The sequence below is a fragment of the Anas acuta genome, chromosome 1 (assembly GCF_963932015.1).
Source record: "Anas acuta chromosome 1, bAnaAcu1.1, whole genome shotgun sequence".
In the NCBI taxonomy this organism is placed as follows: domain Eukaryota; kingdom Metazoa; phylum Chordata; class Aves; order Anseriformes; family Anatidae; genus Anas; species Anas acuta.
Genome location: NC_088979.1, coordinates 84,189,971 through 84,216,230, shown reverse-complemented (window position 1 = coordinate 84,216,230; position 26,260 = coordinate 84,189,971). Strand labels below are relative to the sequence as shown.

At 46.7% G+C, this 26,260-nt stretch overlaps 1 long non-coding RNA gene across 1 annotated transcript; it reads right to left on the bottom strand.

Moving 5' to 3' along the window:
- Positions 1-1,058: 1,058 nt before the first annotated feature.
- Positions 1,059-23,426, bottom strand: LOC137858504 (uncharacterized). Its single transcript, XR_011097789.1, has 3 exons — positions 23,158-23,426; positions 8,269-8,329; positions 1,059-1,198 (listed from the first exon to the last, which is right to left on the bottom strand). It is a non-coding gene; the product is annotated as an uncharacterized lncRNA (long non-coding RNA).
- Positions 23,427-26,260: the final 2,834 nt, after the last annotated feature.

The window sequence follows — 26,260 nt, the reverse complement described above, 5'->3', positions numbered from 1 at the left end:
GGTGCTGGGGGGCTGGAGGGGGGCGAGCAGGCGTCCTGCCTTCCCCAGTGCCCTGCCGGAGCTGCTCAGGGTGGAGTGCTCTGCTCTGCGGAGGAGCGAGGGCTGCCTTCATCCCAGCCTTGCACAGCACGGTTGGACACGGCATTAAGGAGTCCAGGCACTGGGATGCGAAATCGGGCGCTACGGGCAGTGGGAGATGAGCTCGCTCGTCCGAAAAAACCTTCAGGAGGGCATCGCCGAGGGCAGCCCTACAGGATCCCTGCTCCTCTGCTTTTAGGAAGCCTGCCACCACGTCTCTGCAGGGCTGTGTTTCTGATCGGGGCTGGGAAAGTCTACGTGAAAGCTCAGGGACTACCTTAAATACCCCTAACCAAGCCTTCTTAAAACTCCTATTAAAATACAAACACCGCAGTCAAGACGGCAGGCTGGAGATCTGCCCAGTGGCCAAATAAATCAAAATATTACACTGTTTGCAAGCGCCCATTAAAATCTGACAACTGGCTAGTTCCCAAGGCAGCGTGGATCTGAAAGATAGAAACAACGTGACCCTTCCCGCAAAGCAGCCCGGGTTTATTGCCTGCCCTTTCAAAGCAGGGCTCTTAATGCCGGCCTTTTCCCAGGGGCCGCGGCTCCTCACACCCCCAGCCAACACCGCCAGCCCCTGCCAGGGTCCCTCTTGCCCAGAAGCACGGCTCAAAGCCTCGTGCCAGGGTTGAAGCCAGCACAAAACCCAGCCATTGATCTGCGTGCGCTGCCTTGGTGACGTCCGCGGGCACTTTCTGTGCTCTTGATCTGTTTTCCTAAATACGTTAATAAATGAAAGGCGGAGAGGCTAGAAGGAAAAAAAGAAAAAGAAAAAAAAAAAAAAAAAGACAGAGAAAACGAGCAGATTTTGATCTAGTAAGCAATTTAAATCTGGGCTGGCAAGCTGCATTCGTTCATTCATTAATTCAGTCGTGTGCTCAGAAAACCCCAGCAGGACTCCCTTCCAGTGCAAGAACTTCCGACTGTGAAATAAACCCCGCGTAACCAGATTAACTATGAGGTATGTATCAGCCAGGTCTCAGGCATTAATTCAAGTATATTTGCCGTGCGCTGCACATCGCCAAAGCCTGATTTCTGGATCAGGTGTTGCTTGCTGGCAGGCATAAACTCTCCGAAGTTTCCTGTCTTCCACCTCCGCCTGTATTGCTGCTCCCTGCTCAATAAATAAAAAAATATTATTATATGTGCTGTCAGGGAGTCTTGATTCAGCTGTTAATAGCAACATTATCAATACCTTGTCTTTCAGGCTCACATAACTCAAAAGTGCTTGAACGGTTTTGTTCTGGCATTACGAAAATGAATCATTTTTGGGTTGAGCCCAAGCATAGAAAATCTCACCTTAAAACTTCAGCATTCGTAAATTCAGAATATATTTAGCGTGCAAAAACTGATGGGCAAGATAGAAATCTCTGCATAAGCTTAGTGTAGTCTTCCACCTAGCAAGTCTGCGCTGTACTGAATCACCCGATGATTACTGTCTGTGCGAATAACTTCAATTATAGCATTATTATGTTATTTATCATTTGACAAATGAAGCAGGACGACAGCCTGTTTGCATCAGGTGCTGTACAAACATTTGGATGTGCTCAGGCAAGATCCCGAGGACTATCCATAAAGTCAATGGGACATGAGGGGGAATCTTCAGACGAGGCCCCCTTTGCACGAGCAGGCTGATCTATGGCCACCGTAGCAAACGCTGCGGTCTGGCTTACCAACCAGCAGCCTCACCAAACTCCTGATTTTCTCTGCATGCTCCCCTGTGGGCCGAGCAGAGGGGAGCAAAGTCAGCATTAAGACTGTTTGCACAGACAGAGGCTGTGAATGCATTTGTTTTAAAAGTGGAGAGTGAGAGGGGTTGCGTTGTTTGGATTTTTAATTTTAATTTTTTTTTTTTTTTGAAAACAATGAAATCTTGATCTGTCCTGGCTTTCAACCTTTTTTTTTTATTATTATTATAGCCATCTAAAATACATTTTACGATGCAGTTAAAAGTCATGTATAGCCTCTACTGCAATTTCAATACTTTATTTCAATTCCAATTCCTCATTTGCTGCGGGGAACCCAATGCATGCTAACGATAGCGCTTCGGTCACGGAGCAAGCTGGGATCCTCCCGTTGTTAGTGAGTTGTCCCTGCTCTCCTCGTAGAGGTAAATGTTAAAACAAAACTCGGTCCCTGTGTTCTTCACTATGCAGAGAAGTTCATGCTGCCGGGACCTTTGTCACACCTGCTCCACCGATGAAAGTCTGCACTTCCCACTTTTATCAGCCTGGCACCTTTCAGGGATATTAGCTCAATATTATGTTTGCAGCGAGTGCCTTTGCACACAGCATGTGCGTGTGTACCTGCTATCTCTCTGAAGTCTGGAAAAGGCCACTTACCAGCTGGCCCAATTAATTCCCGGGCTTCCACTGGACTGGAATTTGGAAGCTCGATGTATTCTTTTGCTGTGGACTGCAAATCCCACTCTTTAAATTGGATCTTTCTATGCAAAGTCCTCGCTAAGTCATTGTTTTTTCTGGTGACATTCAGCCATTCAAGAGGCGCGTCAAAGAGAGCAGAGATGAAAACAGGCAGAAATGACTTTTGTCCTTCCTCTCATCTGGCTGTCAGGGAAGAAGGGTTCACAGCTTGGGAAATTTATGTTCATCAGAGTCCTCCAGTGCTATTTATCCAGTTCTATTCCAAATAATATCCATGAAGATTTTTAGCTTGTTAGCAATGAAAATGCTTAGCTGACATTGATTTTGGAGCTACATGGTGCTGAATACAAGCTGGTGCTTTTGCTCTTGAGCCGTTGGATGTCATGCAAGAGCATGATCAGACGCTGGCTGAGATGAGAGCCTCCAAGGTGCACGCATTAACATTGCGGTGAAAAAAGCAGCCTCATCCCACCAACTTTAGAGAATATCTGTGGCTCTTTGCTTCTTAGACATCTGCGAGCACCATCTTTTCTCATGCTAGTACAGTTTGCTCTCTCTTTTCACAAGACTTTGAGGGACAGCGAAATCACTTCAAACCAGTTTTATCACGTAATAAATAAATAAATAAATAAATAAAATTAACAGCGTTTCCAGGAGAGGAAAATTACAGGTGTTCATCGTGGATTCTGCAGTCACAAGCAGACCACAGGCACTGTTCCCTCTGACAACAGGATTTACAATTGTATAATATTCTGTATTATAACTCTGATTTCTAAACTCCATGAGTGAGGGATGCACGGTGGCTTTTAGCTCTGGGTTACACACGCATGTGATAGATAAAAGACAAAGGGCCTCCTAGTCTCAGAAATACTTCCCACTCCCTGTGCTGAAGTCAAGTCACACTTTTTTTTTTTTTCTTAAGCTTCGTAGAAGGAGCTTCTTCAGCTTCTCCTCACAGAGCAGGTTTGACAGGTCACGAATGGTTCTTCCAGACATTTTAAGCCCCTTCTGCTTTCACAACAGCCTTTGCAAAGCAGACAAAGAGGAGAGAAGGAACTAAAGGCTCCTGTTTTCTGCCTTATCTCCTGCCATGAGCCCTGCCCAGAGCAGGATGCAAGCTCCCACCTGCAGCCACGTACAGCTTCCTGCACTCGTGGTAGGGCTCTGCTCACCTTACAAGCAGACGTGGGAGTACATTTGCTCTCATTCACACCGGAATAACTATTGAGTTGGTGGGTAGTTTCAACCTTTTTTGAAGTTATAGTCAGTGCGTCCCTCTCATAGCTGCTACTCTCCAAAATACAGTCTTCCTACTCTAGAAATGTGACCAAATGCTTTCTTTCTCACCTCGCTGTATCAGAAACACCCAGGCTCTGAGCTCACTTCGCCCAGCCAGCCAGATGCTCTGTAGAAGTTGTTGATATCTCCATTTAGTGTGCCAGCTGCAAACTGCATCACAGTCATCTTTTTCCCCAGCCAACAAGACAGCATCCACTAACTTCGCTAGTCAGATTGGTGCAAAGAAGAGCAGAACATGACTTTGTCTTTTAGGCCTAGGAAAGCAACATCTTGCTTCTTGTGCTGTAAGGCTTTTTCTGCTGCAAGGGCAATGTGTCTCATGCAGTCCAAATCCACCAGCTCAGCATTGTGCCCCCCTGGATTTCAGTCCTCAGATTCAAACACAGCAATGGCAGTCCAGCTTTCTTTATGACTCCTCTTCAGAATATGGCTTAACAGGTGGGGACTTTATGAGAACAGCTGATCAAATGCCTTCTTCATTATTCAGACTAATGTCTTGAGTTCCCAGCCAACAGCAAAGACCTTGAGTGTAATGGCTCAGATCTCTAGCAGAGCATGGTGCAAACCCAGACTCACATTTCGGCTAATACCTGAGGACCAGATGAACAAAAATCTGTGTCTCAACACTGCTAACACATCCCATGGCAGAAGTCAGCAACAACCCCAGTCTCAAGAAAGGCTGTGTGTCATTTCCTTGAAGGGTAGATGAGGACAAAGTGTATGCAGTGCATCCACACAGTACCAGGTTTACTGTGGTTGTGCAACAGCAGGAAATGCCACTCAGCCGCTGGTGTGTTTCGAAACACATTATGAACCACAGAACAGACGCTAAATAATTTCTGTGCTGGATCAGAACAACACGAAGCAGGTATTTCAGTAGCTTGTACAGACTGAAATGAAGAAGACATGGACCAAAACCATTAGCCTAAATTTACCTACCACTGTGCTTTGTCCATAAAGCATTACAACAACGCACGATCTGAAGAACCTCAGAGAATCCAGACAGACCTCATCCCTTGATATAGGGGTTTCATTTTTTGGAGGCAAGAGAGATAGCCAGATATGTCCTGCATCTCTGGCTAATTGTACAAGAATATTTATTCCATTCAGTAAGTGTGCATCTGGTAGTGATGATTGCAAGGCTTGTAAGACGGCTGATACTTCCTAGCAAGTGACATTTTTATGGTTAATAGAAACTGTCATAGAAACCACTTGGAGGGGGATATGTACAAGCTTGATTTCCAACTTAACAGTAAATCACTTCAGATTAGAATTAGATATCATGACAAAATCCTTCATCCTGTAAATTTCCAGAATGTAAGCAGCAGTGGCTCTGGGAGAAGCTGCGATAAAACTAGAAAAGTTTCTCATCCGGTTTTGACATCCAGCGTGCCTGAGATCATGTCTTCTCTGTAAATGATACCACATTACGAATGTGCCTGCTCTTTCATTTCTTGCTATTGTGTTAATAATAGGAAGTAGTCCTTCTTGTAGGCCAGGGCTCCTTGAGCAAGAGGCTGTTCAAACGTGGAACAGAAAGATGGGCATCGTGCCAGAGACATCACAGGCAGCCTCAGAGCTACGGTGCTGTAAGAGTCTGAGTCATTCCCTGTGCTCCTACAAACACAAACGAGTGCAATCCCAAGACCTAGCGGGGCTTGCACCATCAGCCTATTGAGATGAGTATGCAAGGGATGATGCTAAGGGTGAGGTGAGAGTTCCTCTGCCAAAATATTCTTATTCCTGCAGTGTTCATGCCACTGATCTCCTGAGAAATGCCCCAACAGCCTCACAGTAGTTTCGTAATCACTGTAATGGTCAAAGGACATCAGTAAGGCAAAATCTGTGTGTAGAGACAATATCTTTTGTTAGACCAACTGATTATAGATGGGGAAATCAGGCCAGCTTCTGGACACAGATGTCCCTCTTCAGATCTATAAAAGCCACTATTTGTAGTGCTGCCAAAGTAAAAAACAATCAGCACAAAATGACCACTGTTCTCCTGCATATTAGAGCTCAGCATCGCCCTTCCAGCAGGGGACTGAGTCAGGGATGGTTTTGCAACACCCACCTTTCAAAGGAGCCCATTTCCCTCTGGCAAGTGTGGGGGCACTCCCAGAGCCCTCTGGTAGCTGTATCTCCAAGCTGTGGATCTCCTTTCCTTTCCCCTGCTACAGAGGTGCCCCTGGCCCCCCTGACTTCACCCCCCTGCCTGCCTGGCTGAGAAGTCTTGCTCCTTTTGGGCCTCACCCATGTATGACAGGGAGATAAGGCCTTCTTTTCCCCAGCTTCCTTATTTTCACAGAGATGGAAAAGCTCCACAAGAACATGGGGCAGGTCCTCAGCACGGGGCAGCAGGGCCAACCTACTTCTGCACTCGAGACATGGGGCAACTTCACTTGGGAAACCCAAATTGTCCACAAATAGGAGAAAGACACGAGAAAATCTGGCATGAAGCCACTGGAAGATAGAAACCCGTGCATTAAAATGTTTGAGCTGGAACACAGTTGCAGAGCCAGATTATATTCCAATTTGCAAGGGTCCCCGTACCCTCCTCCCATGGCTGAAGGACATTTCTTGGCTGCTCTCTTTCAGCTGGGCCCTGCTTCCAGCAGAGACAACAAATAACCATTTCAGCTGAAGTGCCACTGCGCTGTACAGCATCGCTCTGCAGCCCTCGCCAAAGCACCAGTCACACGCTATTTACCGCAAGCTGGAGAATTCACTAAATCTGGCCTATTTTAAGTCAAACAGGGGCAGTTCCAGCCCTCACAAGGACAGCCCTGCCAGCTTCCCCCCCCCTCTTGCACAGCAGGGAGAGGAAAGGTGGCATCCGTGTCTGCTACCTGGGCTGAGAGCAGCCACGGCAGCATGCTCACGCAAGGAAATAGGTGGCTGGTAGGGAGTTACAATGGAAAAGCAATTGCACTGCACCTCTCAGAGGGTACAGGCACGTGTAAGAGGCTGCTAGCAGCCTGAGCCAATTAATTTCCATATTCCCTTTCAGTGAGATGTGGAAACGAAGCGTGTTGCATTCGGCACGGGATGCTTAGTACGGGGGGGAGGAGGGGGAAAGGGGAAAAAAAAAATGAATCAGCAATCAGTAAATTCAGAGGAGGGGCAGGAGGAATGGGTCTGAACAGATGAATCAGCATTGGTTTCAGGTGATGGAGGGAAGGAGGCATTTCTGCTCCACTGATTTGTGCAGCCTGATTGAAGCGAGCCCAGCACTGGCATTGCATAGGAATGGGAACTCTCTGGTAGGCTGTGAACGCTGTGAAGGGAAAAAATCCAGCAGTCATGCACACAACGTCTTCATTAAGTACATTTTGGGGCCTCCCAGCTGATTGGACATTTTTTGACTGACTTATAGTAATGCCATAGACGTTTGGGGTTTGTTGTTTGTTTGTTGGTTTTTTAAGCGTATGGCGACAGCGTGTGGGGTAATGAATTTTAAGCAAGGCTGCATGAAATTCAATCACTTAATCTTAAATTACAAGCCACTGGCTGCCAAAGCAATTTTTGAGATGGAAATTCTTCTGATTCACAGATTCCTTTGCCTCTTTTAAGGAACAAATGAGTAAACAAACTATGAAAATGTTATTTGCTTTTTCAGAATTTGCTAGCAGGGAAAGATTAAATTTCTCCAGTGGTATTTGGCAGTGCCTGCTCTCCCCTCTGTAGCAGGTATCTGGGAGAATATGATTCGTGATGAACAGATATCATTTCCAACGTTTCTCTGTTGTATAGCCAAGAGTTGAGCCTATTGTTTTAAACATCGCAGGGATGCTAATTAAGGTATACCAGAGATTACAAAACTTATTCCAGTAGCCTTGGAAGTCCTAGAGGAAGCAATGGGCCAAAAATATTTTTAGAGGATATATCAAAGAGATTGGTGATACTCTCAGAGTCCTTAGTCAGCCAGGTAAAACATCTCGGGATTACCCAAGGATTACTCACACAAGTAATTGTTGCAGACTCAAAACTCTTCTGTGCTCACTCTCCAGCAATCAGGTTGTTGTAGGAAGAGCACTCTTAAAAGGAGACAAACACCAAGGAGTGAGTGCTTGACATGGTGCTAAGAGGAATTAGATCTTCTGAAAACCTGGCCCTGGGTCTCATGCCCACACAAGACACACAAAATGAGTAGAGTGTTATTCTGGTCTCACACCAGTACAAACTGGGAGTCTGTGGTACTGGTTTCATACACATGCACGTGACCCGAGTCCTGCCTGCAGCCTCCCCACGCCCTGCACGCAGACACCCTCCCAGAGGATATGGACACAAAAACAGGCAAGAGGCACCTGCTCCCCTCTGGGGATTTGTGCCTCTGGGAGCAGCACGCTTTCCTGCTGCACTTCATGGGGCTGTGGTGTGGCTGACCAGTGCACCAAGGACTGCAGGGCAATCAGGTGTCCTGGTAATGGGGCTGGGTGAGTGCCACCGGGTCAGGCAATATTTCACAGCAGCACGTATAGAGGAGAAGAGGGCAGACACTAACCTTCAGCATACTTGCTCCCTTGGGTCAAGGCCCTGCAGCTACCCGTTTTCTGACTTCCTACCTTGAAAAAAAAAAAAAAAAAAGTGTTTTGAGGAATAAACATCACAAAGCAATTCATTACAGGAGATTTTTATTCATTTGTTTACTTTCTAGATACATCAGACCCGCCTGAGACAGTCATACATGGTCATTGTAGTGTAAAATTATTCTCCCAAAGAAATAATTACCAAGCAGGTAATCTTCTCTTAATAAACAGTATGTGGTCATGCACTTCCCTAAATTTTATTCAACCCAGAAAAAAAAAAGGCTGCAAAACAAATGTGGCTTTCTTATTTCTCCCTCTCCTCCTTTATTTTGTGAATCAGGACATCCATGCATTATTGAGGCCTGCTCAACATGGAGCTGCCTTTAAAGCAGACTCTCTGCATTGAGGATTATGTGTGGATTATTGCTGAGAGATCATTCAGAATCAGAGCTAAGCATTTACCCAGAAATCATTTGTAATTCCAGTTGCCCCTTATTTTGGCTAATAACGGCTGTAAGGACAATTGGATCAGCGCTGTGTACCTGTCAGCTGCGCCGAAATTCCCAGTACAGTCCTGAATTGTGTGCTGCACGATTACCAAGGGAAGCTCAGCGCTGCGTCTTATCTTTTTTGTAAATCCTCTTAATGCGGTTGCTGCCGGATCCCCCACGCACTACTGAATCAGCACCTTCTGTCAATCACTTGGAGGGGAGCTCTGCCTTCAGAAGAACTGATTCAGCAGGGCTGGGGACCACCACGCCGCCAGCACCAGCAGCACCAGCATCCCGGGGAAGGGGGATACGCACATCGCACATCGGTGAATGTGGATGCGGATGCAGGAAAAACAACGAGGGGGAGCGGGGGAGGAGGCAAAGAGCCGGAGGGTGAGGGAGAGGCTACAGGAGAGGGGAATAGTTCAAGGAACAGAGTGCCTCAGAGAGCTGGTTGCACGAGGGGAGGAGGAGAGGGGGAGAACGGAGGTAATGGAAGGAAAGAGGAGTCTGGAGGGAGAAGGGAAGAAGGGGGAGCAGGCAGACGAGTGGGCGCTGAAAACTCCAGACAAAGGCATCCAGCAGCCACCTTCTTCCTCTGCTGCCTCTTGCACCGGTGGGGAGCTGCCCCACACCGCGACAGAGAGGCTTTCTGCAGAGCAATGAGGCGAGCTCTGCTGATCTGTGCGGCTAACGCAGAGGATGGCAGGTGACCACCACCACCACAACATGAGCAACCAGGAGCTCAGGGACCTGTCTCCCACCCAACCTCTGCCTCTCCCTGCCCACCTGCCTGAGGAGAGGGGACAGGCAGGGCCTGGCTTCCCCAAGGGGCAGGACCCCCCCGTGTCCATCCCTGCCCCACTCGCTGCTGCAAGCTAGCACGTATTTGGGTTTTTAACCTTCACTAGAGAGCACCCCTCCACAGGAGCAGGACACACACACTTGAGCCCTCAAGGCTCTTTGAAAAATCGATCTTTCCCAAGCTGTACAAGAAGGATCACTAAAACCTCCAGCCACTGCACCTCACCGCCACACCAGTATTTTTTTTAAAAAACAAATCCTCGCCTGACTGACAGAAGAAGGGGAAAAAAAAAAAAAAGTTCCTTGGGTGTTATCCATTTTGCATGCACATAAAAGATGAACTTCCCTTTGGAAACAAAATGCGGGGAGTTACGGTTTGAAAGGGGCCTCAATTTGGCTTCGACCGGGTGCAACTAATTGCGGCTGCGAGCGGCGGCAGGTGCGAGCAGGCAGCTGAGGCGCCTCCCCTGCCCCTACCCCACACGGAGCCCCGGCCGCCCTGGGGAGGCAGCGCAGGGAAATGGAGGCCGGGGGGATGCCACGGGATGAGCAGGGGGCTTGCAGGGTCTGCTCGGCTGTTTTGTGGCTGGGCACGGCAGGGCCCCACGGCACTGTCTTCACTGGCTCTGGAAGGCCTCAGAAGGTTCTAGAAGGCCTCCCTGTGCTAGGAGCTGTGGGCTGCTGAAATGGTGATCCCCAAGCCAGCTTCACGCCAGGTGAAGGCTGCTTTTGCACTGAGAGGTGGTCAAGCACTGGGACAGGCTCCGCAGGGCAGTGGTCATGGCCCCGAGCCTGCCGCAGGTCAGGAAGCATTTGGAGCCCGCCCTCACACAGCCACGGGCAGGGAGCGCACGGCACGCTTTGTCGCTACCTTTCCTGAAAGCCCGCTTTGCCTGCAATGCTTTTAGCAGGGCAGACAATTGCATTTGCAGTCTTAATTCTTTCATTCTTTGTATGTCTTTTAAGAGTAACCCAATCACGGAGATAATGCTTTCACAAAGGGGATCTACGATCCCACTGCCCACAGCCTTCTCCTCCCACTCCTGCCCATCTGTCCCCTTACTTTGCAGCCCAGGGGACGTGACAAAGAGGGTGAGCCTGTCTGGGCAGGTGCCTCGGGTTTTCTCTGCCATGTTTAAGCACACCTTGGGACCATCAGTCATGACCAAATGGCAGATTCAGGCAGTCTGTGTGCCTGCCCCAAGCTCCCAAGTAAGAGAGGCAGTGAAGGGTGTCCCAAAATTCATTCCCGAAGGAGCTAGAGCACATCCTTTAGGGGCAAAAAGAAACCCTAATCCCCATGTGAAGTTGTTGGTGTTTGCCCCCACAGTCCTTGGTAATTAGTTCCACTGGTTAATTACCCTCACTGTTAAACATCTGCACCTTATTTGTAGTCAAAATTTGTCTGGCTTCCAGTTGGATCACATTACAGTTGCGTCAGCTAGATTGAAAAGCCTTCCATTATCACATTTCTGTTCCCCGTGTCAGTACTCGGGGACCGTGAGCAAGTCATCCTCTCAACTTCATCTTCGTTAAGTTAAGCAGATGGAGCGTCTCCGCCAGTCTGTCACCACACACCACGTTCAACAGTACTGAGTCATTTTGCTCCGTGGCCTGTCGTGGATTCCTCCTCACCTCAGCCACAATCTTCCCGAACTGTTAAGACACACTCATCTTTTTTAGGGTCCTTTCCCTTCCTGCTCTGGAATCTAGGACTCCAGACAGGAGTGTGGTCTGTACTCTGTTTCTGGATATAAGTCCTAGTGTTTGATCATGGAAGGACATGCAAGTCCTAGTGCTTGACACAGAAGGATACGTTTTTTAGGTTTGTACCCATCTCAATAAGCAACCCAGACCATGATGCCGTGATGATGCCTGTTTCACTCTGTAGCCAGAGTTCTCACTGTTATGGAGTTTCCTGGAAAACAGTGGGGCTGGGAGAGCAGCCATCACTTCTCTCCACTGAACTTCCCATTGCACAACAATTGGAACAACTTCCAACAGCACTAAGCTGTTGCCTCTGAGTTCTGCTGGAGACCTAATCCTTTCCTTTATTGCAGTCCCTAATGCTGCCGGGTTTATTTGGGTGATAGAGTAAGTTATCCATAGTGGTAGATAGTGGAAAGACAGCCAGTAGGTTCATACAGAAGTGGATGCCATTTCTTCCTAAACAATCCTCACTGAGGAATCGCCACCTCCCATGTATTCCCAGAGAGCTCAAGCCTGCCACTAATGGTAAGCAAACTGCTTCATGATGGGCCGCCAAAAAAATCCAGACCAGTGTTTATGTGTTTTGTTTTGTTTTTTTTCCCTGAGGGAGACATGGAGCGGCTTTCCCTGTGCCTGCACGTGGCACAGAGCTGGGACTGCAGCTCCGCAGCACAAGAAGCTTTTGTTCGCATAACCACACACACACGGCCTGGGAGCATATGCAGCTCTGAAGCACAGAGACAGAGGTGGTGCAGGCAGCCCATGGGCCATCTCCTGTCTCAGGAAGTGTAAATGCAGTGGGATTTCCCTGTGATTCCCAGAGCTGAGTGCTGAATCCTGCGCCTGCACTGCCAGTGAAACCCCACACAGCAGCATCAAGGTTTCTAGGTCTTCAGTCCCCAAGTATCTGTTAGGCAGAGAGTAGAAAGCTGAAAGTAAATGCTCTACCACCTCTTTTTCCTTCCCCTTTCAATACTGGATTGCTTCATAACTAGCTAAAGCTTTGCTTGCCCACTGCAGTGACTTCTGTGGGTGTCACATGGATGCTGCAGGACGGCAGAAGAAAAGCAATGTATTGAGGCCACTGTGTGTGGGCAGAAGGGTTTCTGTGGCGATTGCCCCTGTTGGATTTGCACACCGTGTGAAAACCTTCAAGGATGCCAGTGAAGTGCTGATGACAGGAGCACATCCAAACACCGTGCACACTGCTGCTTTCTGATTGTCTCGTTCCTGGGCTGAGGAATCAGCTGTGCTGTAATCAGGGCTGACCTGTGCTTTGGATACTGCACATGGAGCCGAAATCGTGGTGAGCAAAGCCTTGCAACTACTTAAACGAATGGGAGCTTTGCCAGTGACTTCAATGGATCTACGATTTCACCATGACATCTGTCGTGCATTAGCTACATCGGTATCGATGTAGCAGGCTGAAAACCAAGGCCTGGCCTATGCCAGTTTAGAGTCAGTGGAGGAGTGCTGATACCAGTATTTGGGGGACAGCCAGAGCCAGATACACCACTTTCATTATTGGTATAACTGCAACCAGGCTTGGGGGTAGTGAAGCTTTTATTGTCCTAGTAAAAATGATCCCTCTCATCAAAAATTATATTGGTGCAAAACCACTGGGGAAGGAGACTCGGTTTTCATGTCACTGTGATCAGGATGTACTGCCAAATTCACAAGTACACCTTAATGTTCATTTCACTAACAAAAAACACTATGAATAAAATAAAAGTACTACAATGTTTCACTAGCACATGGACTAAAAAATATTTTTATAGTATGAAACATTATTTTCATGCATAAAACAATGTTTAAAAAAGCAGTGTAAAAAAATTATCAAAGAGATCTAACTAAAATTAGCCACACACACACACACACAAAAAAAAAAAAAAAAAAAAAAAAAAAAAAAAAAATCTAGAGTCTCTGCACAACTCTTAATAAATACCCCAAATATCTGGACTAAATAACAGAAGTCTGGTAAACATTTCAACTTTGAAACAGGAAAAATAAGTCCTGGCTTTAAAATAGCTTCTCCTTTCTGCATTTTTTTTTCTCATAGTCCAAATAACAGAGTGAAGAAGAACCCGATCCAATTCCCATAGGTCTCATTAATGAACCTGCAAAGGGAATGTGCTGGAATTGCTGAGGGCTCTCGCTCCATTTAAAATGTGTGACAAAACCAAAAAATACCTATCTGCAAAAAATACCTATATACAAAGTTTGTGTTCAGAGCTGCGTGGCTGGAGATTTCTGGCACAGACAGCACACTAAATCTTCCGAGTTTCCAGCTGCGCCCCTTGCCAAGCTCTCGATGCAAAGCCGGAGCCAGGTCCTGCCTGCCTGTAGAAGATGGAGGTCCCCTCCGCCACCAGCCCTGTTCCTTACAGCGGGAGGGAGCCTGGTGTCAGCTGTGTGTGTCCCTGCCCTGGGCTTGCTTTTCTGAAGCGTATTGGTGAAGGTTTCCACACCCCTGCTTAGTTCAGACACAGGGCCAAGAACTGAGTGGTGTGATGTACTGGTTGCTCTGCTCCGGGGACTGGCAGCTGATGCTGGGCCTGAAGCACGCTTTGTTTTTCCCCTTGCCGTGGAGGGAGTGGGAAGTGGTTCCTGGATGCAGCGATGATGCACAGTGCTTTGGGAACTACAGCCATTCGTTCCTGGGTGTGTGAAATCGAGATCCAGTTAATCCACCCCCACACAAGCCTCACCTTTCCTTGCAGCACTGTGAAAACGTGCAGCCTAAGCTATGGTCTAGCTCTCCAAGCTATTGCATTCTTCTGTCTGTATCAATTTGGCTCTTATGTCTTAGGCAATACCAACACAGCCGACCCAAAATGAGTTATCTGGGTTGGGGATACTGGCTCAGCACAATACAAATAGAGGACCAGATGCAAACCTTTACTTTGGGTTCCCGCCATCTCAAATCTACATGAGTAGAGCTAATTTTGTTCCAAGGAAAATGAAGATTGTCTGTTTTTTACCTCCCACGTCCTTCACATGGTCTGTTTTTGTTTACCGAGACTGGGGTTACTCAGCCTTTTATCAGGTCTTATTTAGGAAGACTGAAATGCTCGGTCCCTCCTCCTTCTTCAGACACAGTCCCCTGCTCTTGTTGGCAGTCACATCTTTTAATACCATTTATAAACTGATCAAGTACTGTCTGAAAACTAGTTATATATATATATATATATTTATATTTTTTTTTGTTCCCACTGCTCATACTGAAAAGGTGCTCCAGAACCTCCTATTTCAGTCACGCTTCTTTGCTTAGCGTGATGGCAACTCCAAATAAAGGGAGGCAGTCCAAAAGGAATAAATAATATTGTGCAGAGAAGAAAAGCAACTAACCTACACATTATCATTAAACAACAGGACGTGACAGGCAGTGTAATGTTTCTGGTTTTGTTGTGAGTCAGGAAGATGAAGGTCATGTGATATCAGTTCTCTCTGCAGCACAATAAACCTTATTAACATTATAAGATAAAAATAAATATTCAACAATTAAGGGAAAAAAGGGTCACACGTTTGCATCTGCTGGGGATTATTGACAGCAATCTGACATTACCGTCAGCTAAACCCACTGCTCTGTTTTGTCCAGAGTTTCTAAAGCCATTATATAATGATCAGTCTAATAAAGTCTAGATTAGAGGCATTTCTCTTGTGTACAAAGAGATTGGCTTTTGGGTTGCCTTGTGGAAAAGCAACATTATTCTTAGGGAGAGAAAGGGTTAGTTGTCTCTAACAGCGATCCTGATGAAAAATGTAAACTGTCTGAGGCCATTTCAGACCTCCGGCAATATTTTATGCTAACAGGTTTACGTCTGAATTAACAAAGTTCTCTAACCACTTAGTCTGCTAAAACACAGTTATTTTTCCCCCTTGCTAGGAAAGCATGTGCCAACCTAAATTTGGATTGTGTTTATTACCATTTGCAATCACCTGGTGTCAGAGGCCACGTGAATCCTGCGAGTTTATCTGATTTGAGTCTGGTGCATCCAAATGTACCTTTCAACTTGTTTCTTCATGCTGTGCATGTCCAGAGTGTTTTGCAGTAATACCATAAGCCCCTACAAGTGCATAGAGCGATAGGAAGGAGCAGAGTAAGATACTGTCCCTTGGGTACCACATCGCTCGGAGGAAGGTGCTGAATTTGAATCATCCTCTACCCACTGACCCAGCATCAGAATGCATGCTGCCTTTCTTTTGTTCCTTAAAAAGGGGTGGGGGGGTGCTAGGGCAGGGCGAATGTCATTTAACGAGAAGATGCTATCAAGGCAGGTAGCACCGAGGTATGACTCCTCATACACCCTTTTACATGAAGATTCACAACACAGCGTTGACATCTACCAGCTACTGCCTGCCATAGGCCTTGCCCTCTGCTGCTCCAAGGCCTGGGACCACGGATTGAGGGGTGAAGGACCTCAGCACAGCTTCAGCCCTCCTCACTCAGGACCATGAGCTGCCCACAGTAGTGGGTGGCCCAGTACCCGGGCTACCAAAAGCTGCTCTGGGGTCTTTAAAGGCAGGAGTCGCCAGCAGATACGTGGCACTGCACAGACACAGCTGCCTTGCTTCCCCAAACCAAGCTGGCCCAGCACGGTGCTTCGCCTTGTGTCTCTATGGTTCATTTCCAGTTAATTAAAGCCTTCTGAAAACTTTAGTCAGCTGGAACATCCATCTTATCCTTGCTCTCTTTTGAGAAACACAGGGCTGATTTCAGCCCGGGGGGAATGTCTACGTTGGCCTGGGAAATCATGCTAATACTTCTCAAAAAAAAAAAAAAAAAAAAAAAACAAACTTTACCTATAAACAATTTTCTTGCCTGAGAGGCAACAGCAGTTTCACCTGGCTACCAGAGGCCAAGTTCTTTAAAACTGGTTTGTATAAGGCAGTTTTACAAACCACGTTAAAGAGATGCTAGGCCCCATTTGCATTAGCACCTTTGTCAAGGAGATTGTGTTTAGCTCCAGATCATTAGGGAAATGATAAGACATTCTTCCTCTTGCCAGCTCAAGCCAGGCCTGAGATTTGCACCATGGATTTTGGGCAAAAGGCCAGTACTGGGTACTGCAGTCCTGAAAGCAGCTTCCTCAGCTGTACCAGGAGCCTGTCCGTAAGAGGGGGCTGGCCCCTGCGAGTGGTGCAGGAAGCCAGTTTGGCTGACAGAGGCTTCCAGATAAAAACATATCCAGCTGTGTTCTGGGCAGCTGGTAAAACGCAGTCCCAGTTGCATTTTCTCCAACGGTTCTGTCTGAACTCGGGACATTTTGCCAACAATATTAGTGGCCGTGGCTGGCATAATCCTGCGAGCACTGCTGCAGAGTTGCTCTGCTGATGGGGACTGGTTGCAGTCAGGGCCATTTATTGTCCCAGGTCAGATAGATTTCGGTGACTTTGGTCACCCACAAATGTGAACATCTGGTACTGCTTTAAATCCTTTGTCAACCAGATAGGGATAAGGGCAAGATAAGATGCCCCAGCACTTAGAACAGCCCTGTACCTGCAGCTTCTCCTCCGTAGGATTCCCTCTTTCACTAAGATTAATGCAACCTGATAAACTGGGATTAGAATAAAAGCAAGGTTTGTAAAGTTCTACAGAGTAGCCATGGACCAATTAAGCTTTGGCCTACCTGCATTAGCAATGAAGTGACAAGTGGCCACTCGTGTGTGCCATTTTTGCATATCTCCTCAGAAATGCCTCAGTATTGCTCCTTTTGAATGCTGTGGCACTGGTTTCCAGGACAGGGGTACAGCAAGATAGATCTTCAGGTAGGGGCACAGATCCTGCCCGATTGTAAATGCATAATGTACATCTGTAAGCTTCTGTGTCACATGGAAGTTCAGAGACAGATACGTGGAAGAATATGGACCTCAGTTTGGGTCACATGCTGCATGGGTGATTTTTTGATTGCTTGGGGTTGTGGCATCCCTTATGGAAAAGGATAGCATTTGTTTTATTTTCCTTGGAGGAGGAGTACATATTTGCCTTGGCATTATTAAAGAATTAAGTCCTTCGTTGTGTCCCATTGACAATTAGCTTTTAGCATATTTAGACTCTGCCTGTGTAACACTTTTCTGTAGTGCTTTCAAATCCAGGAATAGATACAGGTCAGGCTTGTTTCTGGAGACTGGACATGCCCAGGGATTCTTCCACACAGCCTTGACATGTTTCTCCCTCCTTTGGCTGACACAGTTCAGCCCCTTTGCCAGTTACTTGCAATTAGTACTGGAGCCCTAAGAGAGGACTTCAAAGGAAGGAAGGAAAAGGTGCACTTATGGGGTGAAAGTTTGCTTTTTTTTTTGTCTTCTGTAAAATTCATTTGGGAATTCAGCATTCGAGAGTGCCTTTTCTTATCTGCTGTATGCTAGTGGCCTCCTAGCCAATGCTAGTCAGACACCTTCCTCTCCTGACCCTTCTGATAACTTGTTCTTAACATGAGCTGACCTGCTTTAGAAGGACACATTCTTTTAATTTTAGATCAGCAATGTTTTGCTGTTAGCCAGTTACCCTGAAATCACTCTTATGTCAGGTGAAAGTAAAATACAATTATAAATATTTATATGCAACTCCCCAAACAGGCCACACAGTTAAAAAGATGTACACACAGAAATGCTAAAGTCTTTCTGTAGCCATTCTGGTATGTCCAGAGAGACTCAAAGCTTTCCGTCAAAATATATTCACTTCATCTCCTCCAAAAGCTTAATTACCTTTAAATGTTTCAAAGGGCAGTCTTGCTGCTCTTCCAATGAAAATAAGCACTCTCACTCTGAGATGCAAATGTCATTGCACTAGACCGAGTTGTCGCATCCTGTTCTTGACTTGACTAAATCAGCAACTCCTTCACTCACTGAGGGTTAAATTGTCCCCTCCTGCAAAAAATAACGATGCAGTGTGACTCATCTTCAGTGCAAGTGTCTGTGTCCGTTAAATGCTGTATTTTATTTCACTCCAAGCATTAGCCAACACACTTACTACAAGCATCACCAAGGGTAAACATGCATAGTTCATTAATCGTTCTTGATTGACACCAGACATTGTAGTCATTGACTAGTGCAAGGCAACAATGGGATGGAGGGGTTCAAGCCTAACGTCTCTTTTCACGACTCCAGGAGCAGTCTTATTTCCTACTTGCTCCAGGTTCAGACCCCTGGGATATGTGCTCCTGCCCACTACCCACTCCCTGCCAGCAAGGTAAGAAACAGCAAGTGGCTAGTACATAGAGAAGCTGCACTGAGAGACTGTTGTCCATTTGTAGGGCACGTGTTGGCTAACAGGAAAGTAGCCAAGGCATATAGGAAAGCAAAAAGAGGAGCGTACTAGGTACTCTTCTAGCTAAGACTGCATCTGAGCTGGTCTCTTTGGTTCATGGGGAGCTCTGAGCTCTGAACATCATTGTATCCCACCTTTTCTCTGTTTCATTAAGTGGCTTATAGCGTCAAGAAGCAGATACTTGCAAGCCCTCTTTTAGAGTATGACTAACTTATTTTCACGCTTAGAAGGGAAAATACCTGGTATTAAACAGAGTGTTCTCAAATGTGATGTTTGGGAGGAAGCCTGTCAGAAGAAGGACTGGACAAAGCTACTTGGTCACCTTGACAAGACAACTCAGTGACATTAATGAATGTCTGTAACTGGCTGGACTTTGTCCTTTGGAGACTCATTCCAGCCCCTTTCTCTGGACCTGGCACAAAAGTAGTCCAGCTGCTGATCCCTTTCCCAGCATTTTGAAGGTTTCTCCACAAAATTTTCCTCCACTAATCACAAACTTCCTCCCAGTGAAGTCACATCTCTTAATCTCACCGTTCACCAATCCCTGTCCTATTGCTGCCCACAACTGACAGTTTACAAGCATAATAGGGATGCCTTGCCAGATCCCCTCTCTGTGGGCCATCACAATTTATTTTTTCAAGAGGCACAACCTTTTTAAAATCCCTCTCAAGCCCATTGGAAGAGTCAGCAGCTATCTGCATCTCTGGCACAGCCTAGGGCAATTGCCAAGGCAAGGCTGTCCAGCCAACTTGTGTACAATTGCAAGAGACTCTGTAAAAGCCCTCATCAGGGACAAATTAAATAGCTGTATCCCTCTCCAAAATCATTTTTTAAATTGCCTTCTGGAAGGAGACCTTTCTAGGAAATCACTCTCATCTCCTGCCAGAAGCAGAGATCCATATTTGCCTTTAGCAGCCCCTCACCAATTGCTCTCCCTGTAGAAATTACACTCCTTTATGTGAGGCTACCACGCTCAGCTTTCTCAAGCCCAAGTCGACTAAGCTTGTGGGGCCTGAGTAGATCCCCTGCGGAATCAGAAGGGCTATATGCAGATGTAAGAATTCCTCTGTGTGCAACACAGATCTGGTTTAGTGTTCCCATCTCCAACCATCCCCTGGGGTGCATCAGGCACAGCATTGCCAGCTGTGGAGGGGAGGGATCATCCTGCTCTGCTCTGTGCTGGTGCGGCCTCACCTCCAGTACTGTGTGCAGTTTGGGGCACCACAGCGTAAAAAGGACATAAAACTATTAAAGAGTGTCCAAAGGAGGGCTACAGAGATGGTGAATGTGTATGAGGAGCGGCTGAGGCCCCTTGGTTTGTTCAGCCCCGAGCAGAGCAGGCTGAGGGGAGGCCTCATGGCGGCCTGCAGCTCCCTCACGAGGGGAGCGGAGGGGCAGGCGCTGAGCTCTGCTCTCTGGGGACAGCGACAGGACCCGAGGGGACGGCATGGAGCTGGGACAGGGGAGGGTCAGGCTGGGGGTTAGGGAAAGGGTCTGCACACAGAGGGTGGTCGGGCACTGGGACAGGCTCCCCAGGGCACCGAGCCTCCCAGAGCTCAAGAAGTGTTTGGACAAGGCTCTCAGTCAGAAGGTCTGATTTTTGGGTGGTCCTGTGTAGACCTAGGAGTTGGACTCGATCCTTTTGGGTCCCTTCCAACTCAGGATATTCCGTGATTCTATGAATCTATGTCTGTGGTGTTCCTCACACTACAGCTTTCTTCTTCACATATGGAAATAAGGGAATTATATTGTTAAAGGCAAATTTTGAAGCTTCCTGGTGCTGCTACCTTTGCCTTTCTGGCCACTCCTTAAAGAAAAGACAGAGGACTGACCACTGACTAAGAGGATGAGAGCTAGTTTAGTCAGCCATGGACAATTTTTCCATCTCCTGGTGCAGTGCAGTGTGTTGGAGTTTGATCCAATCTATGCAGTAAATTCCATGCCCTTGACCTCTTTGCTTTTCATTTATGCTTCTGTCACAGTTAGCCAGATATCATCAGATAGGCCAGAAGCGAGCAATTCCCCTGTGCATGTGCTTCAGGAAGCGTCTAATCCCAGCTCTAGCCAGTGAAAGCTTTTGGGAAGAAACACCTGACACCAGGAAAAAAAAAAAAAATAAACTAAATCTTAGCATGAGAAGAAAGCCGAGACAAAATTCCCCATAAAAGGCCATCTACTGCTCACACCCACTGCTCCTTAGACAGGAAAACCTCTTAAAAGACCTCTGCTGGTTCTCACTCTTTGAGGCTCCGTAGATGTACATATATGCGTGTGAAGCAGATAGAGAGGAGAGGCATGTCAAAGTGTTGCTTTCTCTCTGCTAACGGTTGCAGACAGACCCGACACTTAGAGCATGAGATAGCATCGCACCCGATTTACATCAAAGCTACTGCTACCTCTTCTTCACAAAGAAAAAAAAAAAAAAAAAAAAAAAGCTAGCATGCATTTCAGTTACTTAATTCTCAGCTGTAGGTAGAGCAGAAAGCAGCATTCAAACCATGGATAATGATGTTGGGAGAATACCCACAGAGTGATTGGGAGCTACTTATCAAAATGATCCTCCATTTTACGATCTCCTGGTACCCACAAGGCCCTCTGTCCTATTGCTGATAGCAGGTGTTAGGTATTTACAGCCTTCTGCACCTTCCTTCTACATTTTGACCATGTTACTGTGCAATTCCTAAACCTCCTGAATTCTTAAGCACTAGCAAAGATCGAGTCCCATCCAGGGGCAGAAGGCGGTGAACATCTCACGTGTGCTCATGCTACAGCACTGATGCTACTTCACCGTTATTAATCCTTGTGTAGAGGATTACAGGACCACTGTAATCCAGGACCTGAATCCAGGACCACTGCACTGTATGTGCTTCCCCTGATATGTGACATCTTCTGAGCTCACGCTAAGTTAACCTGCACGTTCCTGTGTCTTCACTGTTGTTGTAACACTGCCGCTAATTTTTCTAGGCCATAAAGGGAAAGCGCAACTTTCTCTTCTTCAAAAAAAGTAGGTTTTCATGGTTCGTTTCCATAAAGCCCAATGCATTATGCATTATCTCATTCAAAGGTAAATAGTGGATACACACATGGATGAAAGATTAAATCCTGGAAATTCTAAACAATTGGCAGGAGGCATAACCATGGCAAATTGATTCTGCTACCCCTCTGCAAAAAAAGAAATGAAAGAATATTTGTGCATTTTTTAAATGACATGTAAGATTTAAACACATTAGGGGTTTGGTTTCTTTGATTTTTTTTTATTTTTATTTTTTTTAATGAAAGCACACAGTAATTATCAGAAAGTTCCTTGATTGAAAAGATTATTTTAAAACAAATCTCTGGCAACTCCACTCATTGCTCATCTACAGTATTATGGGTCTGAGTACCTGAATAACAATGGCTGTATCTATCACAGCAATGATGTGGAGAGACAAACAGAGGGGCACAGAGCTCCATGCAGTCCTTAGAAAAGAAAACAGTCCTTAAAGAAAATTGCATTGTCCCAAAGAAAAAGGTTAATTTAAATACGTAGGTGGTCTTGCTTGATTGGTTGGTTTTGTGTCAACCCTGACCCTACAGTAACCCCGATCTTACTGATCAAAGGGATTATGCTACAGGCTCCAGGGCTGAGTTTGTAGTCTCTGTGTATTGCCGCTCATAGAGCTGTAGTTTGCTGTCTGAGGACATCAACACTCTTGCTGTCCTTACTGCCCTTCATGTGGGCTCAAAGGGGTTTAAGGTGTTGATGTACAGTCTGATCGCACAAATCTTTATTTTCCATCCCGTATCCCAGCCTGGCAGCAGGGAAAGCACAGCGACAGCACCGTCCACAGAGAAGGTAAGGGGCTCTGAGCACACCAGGTATTATTGCTGCTGTACCTGCGCAGATTTGATGCCAAGCTGATCAAGCAGGCAATTTCAGTAACTCTCTGCTCCTTCTCTACCTGGAACGTTTAGTGCACCCAGTGTGCAGCACTCAGAGCAGGCACTATAAAGAAAGCCTTGCTGCCTGTGTTAGCCGGTATGGTAGCAATTCTACTTTATGGCCACTGGGGCCAGACAAGTCTCTTTTTCCCGTCCCTGTTTGCTCTGTATTATACCTGACACACGTGCACAGAAGCGTATACATGAGCTCGTGTTGGCTGGAGGAAGGTGAGGAAGGTTCGTGTCAGAACAAACATGCAGCCTCCATACAACCTCTAGATCCATTACCCTTTGCAAAGGGCCACCTTGCTTTTCCACAGGCAGATCCATGCTCTTGCACAGAGGCCTGGCCACTTGCAGTACAATTCACTCTGCGTCTCACCTGACGAAGTTCCCATTTCAGGAGGAATATGAAAATAAAGGGACTGGTCTCCACGCTGCCCAGTCTCCACAGGCTGGCACCTGCGCCCTTGCCTCCTGTGGATCTCACACACCTCGACGGCACTGCTGATGCATTTGACAACCAGACATGGCTCCATATATCTCCAGGCAGCCCTTATACCAATTCCATGATGTTGCACTGAAAAAAAATATTCAGGCCTTTTCTAGACAAGTGGGAAATCAAGCATGCTCATACCAATACAAGAGTAATACTAATAAAATATTACCTTTACCGAGGCTGGATTCATGCCTATCTGTACTCCAAGGCCTTTCAGAGTGCCTGAAGAGGACATGTAGTCCCTCTGTCCCTGTCTAAACCCACAGAAACCTGTCCAGCTGCATGACGCCATACTCTTCAGATTCGTGCAACGTGTCTCCTGCTGCATCCTGCCTCCGTAAAGCAGGCCATGAACACACGGTTGCAGCTTCAGTTTTGCCTCTTGCCGAGGTCACCGGTTTGTCACCCGCGGCCCGGAGCTCCGAGCAGCGAGGAGGAGCGTCTGCCACCGCATTCCCTCAGCGCAGGGGAAGTGCAGGGTGGAGCAGCCACCACCAGCTGACACTGTTTGCCATCACTGACACGCTTGCTGGTGACGAGGCTCAGGACACTGTCTGCTCCTTGAAAGTTTCCTTGTTGACTTGTTCGCGGGCCCATTCTCGGCCCAGCACACACACGCACACACATTCACACGCTCACCCACTCTTCTCTCAGGAGAAGACCAGAAAGACAGCCCACCAGGGAAACAACAGCAGCTCTCCCACCCACCCTTGCTTGACGTTTGTTTTTGTTTCTCCAGGTGGCTTTTCTATGCTGGCAGAACACCTCGCTGCTCAGATTTTGACTTTTGTCAGCTCTTACTGTCCGCGTTGGACATGGCCGTCAGACACAGCTCTGAGCTACCACTACAGAAGGTCAGGGAAGAAATGCCCCCTTTCCCTCTGCTTTCTTTTTCAATCTTACAGCTGTCAGCAAGGCCTCATACAACTCCCTCTTCAAACTCTTACAAAGACGGAGCCTGAACCTTTTCAGGCCTTTAGTGCCTAATAATAACTGGGACACTGGTCACATCTCAGCCTGGAGAGCGGGTCTGTTCCTTACAGGTTTTCTTATACACCGCAGTAGTTGTGTCAGAATTCAAGGCAGTCCCACCGGTGTTCAGGTTTCATCTGCCATTCCCAGAGGATTTCATTACTCCCGCAGAATCTTTTTTTCCTAGCAAGATTTCACATTGCCAGATAAGTTCCTCCGTTGTCTGCGAGCATTAGAGTCTCCCTGTCCCACAGCTGTTGGATATAAAGTGGCAGAGCGGTGGGGTCTGTCTGGTTGTTTTATTGTCGCTACATTCAGGAGACTTTTTATGTTTTTTAGCCAGTATTCTTCTCATTGAAAAATGTTTTTTCCATTGTCCTGAAATGATTGTCGGATTCAGTGTGGACTTACCAAATTGCTTTCCTGGAAAAAATGTCAGGATTATATTCACAAAGCTGAGTGGAAGACAGCCACTTTTTATTCACTCATAAAGGATGTGGGAGTCCTGGGTTTAATTTCCTCCTCTGCCTGGGGGAACTTGAACCAGCATCACTTATCTCCCAGGAGAATACCATAAGGTTGTGCTGCGCTGCATACTAAGGTGGATTGCTCTTACTCCCCACCATTGATGTGTCCCGGTCTGTGCAGAAAGTCTTTCCAGACCCCTAGCTGAGACCTTCATGTGGACATGGTTCATCTGGCTGCCCCAGCCTGTGCTAATGAGTATTGCACTATTAAGGGATGTGAGAGCACCGCTGACAGGGTGCCTCTCCTAGGATACCCCTGCTGTCATGGCTGTGTTACCCTCCTGGGAAAGAAGGGCAGGCACAGCAGCAGAGGAGGGCATTACACATCCTACACGAGCACAACATCAGACAGCCCCGTATGCTAAAGCTCACCATGGTAAGAAAATAGAGCTCAATTTGTTAAAGAAAATTACTTGTAGAAGTCAGCACAGGTTAAAGATGGGAAGACCAAATTAGTTCAAGCAGAAAGCCTTCCTCATATCAGCCAAGGACTGTGCTGAAATCAGGCCTGATGCACAAGATCTGATGCCAAATTCAATGCACCAAAATTTGTGTGCCAGGAACTAAACCTAATGGTGACTGCTGGCATGTTCATCATCCTCTGGGGGCATCCATTTTGATATTGATGCTTGGACAGATGGACAGAAAGGAGAAATCTTTACAGCTGTCATGGCCAGCTTTGAGACCTAAGTTTGCACTATGATACCGTTAGCACTTAGTTACTCGATCTGATCAGACCTTCTGGCAAGTTTCTGGCCAGGAAACACATTGCCAGCTCCACCAACTTCAGCTCAGTCCTGGAAACCCACTTGGAAGATGAGATTTGGGGTCCTAATGTCACCCGTCTCTTAGTTGCTTTGCAGTTTCCTCACATGCTGCTCTCTTTTTTCTCTCTTTCACCTTCCATTTAATCAAACCATCCTAGATAGGAGGGGTTGCGCAACAAAGCTGCGAGCTGCAATCAGGGAAAGCGATGTCTAAATGAGACAGACACTGGTACCTATTTCCTAGATCTCAGAGGGGCTGATAAGGCCATGTGTCGTGCTTGTCTCTGTCTAGCAGTGAGGCTGCAAGTAAAAGTCAACACCAGAAAAGGAAGTCATATTTTTTGTCTTCGCTGTCCTTTTCTCTCCCTTTTCTGTCTTCAAGTCAGCAGAGGGGAGTCCAAAAATGAGTAGCAACAACAGACCCAGTCCATCTCGATGAGTGTCCCTCTTTCCCCAAGAACAGCTACTGCTGCTAGGAACTTAAATAAAGGGAGGGAAGCATTGCTGTAAAAAGTGTTGACAACTAAGGGGAGAGGAATAATGGATGCTTTTAAGAAGGAAAGTCTTACTTAATACTTTATTTTTCAAGTGCTTAAACTGTTTTTCCTCCTTTTTGTGTATCTTTAATTAAAGGTTAAAAGACTTCTGCTGGTGATTGCTTGCCATGGTAACCAAGTAGGCTGAGGTCTCTGAATTCAAAACCCCAAACCTTTTTAAGTGTTTAACGTTGCAGAGTGTCGGGGTCATGTTAGCATCTTTGACTCACTGAGCCTACTTCTTCCCCTGAAACGAGCACGTCTGCTCCCTAACGACCTGGCCACCAGGCTGCAGAGGGACAGCCCTCTCACCTCCACCCTCCCCCTGTGAATCTGACCCCTTCCTCTCACTTCTCTTTCGGGTGCTCGCATGTTTCATTTTGAATTAAATGCAATTTTCATTATGAAACATGGCTATTTCTTTGCAGTTTGACAGCAGGAGAAATAAGACCTAACCAAACTCATCTGTT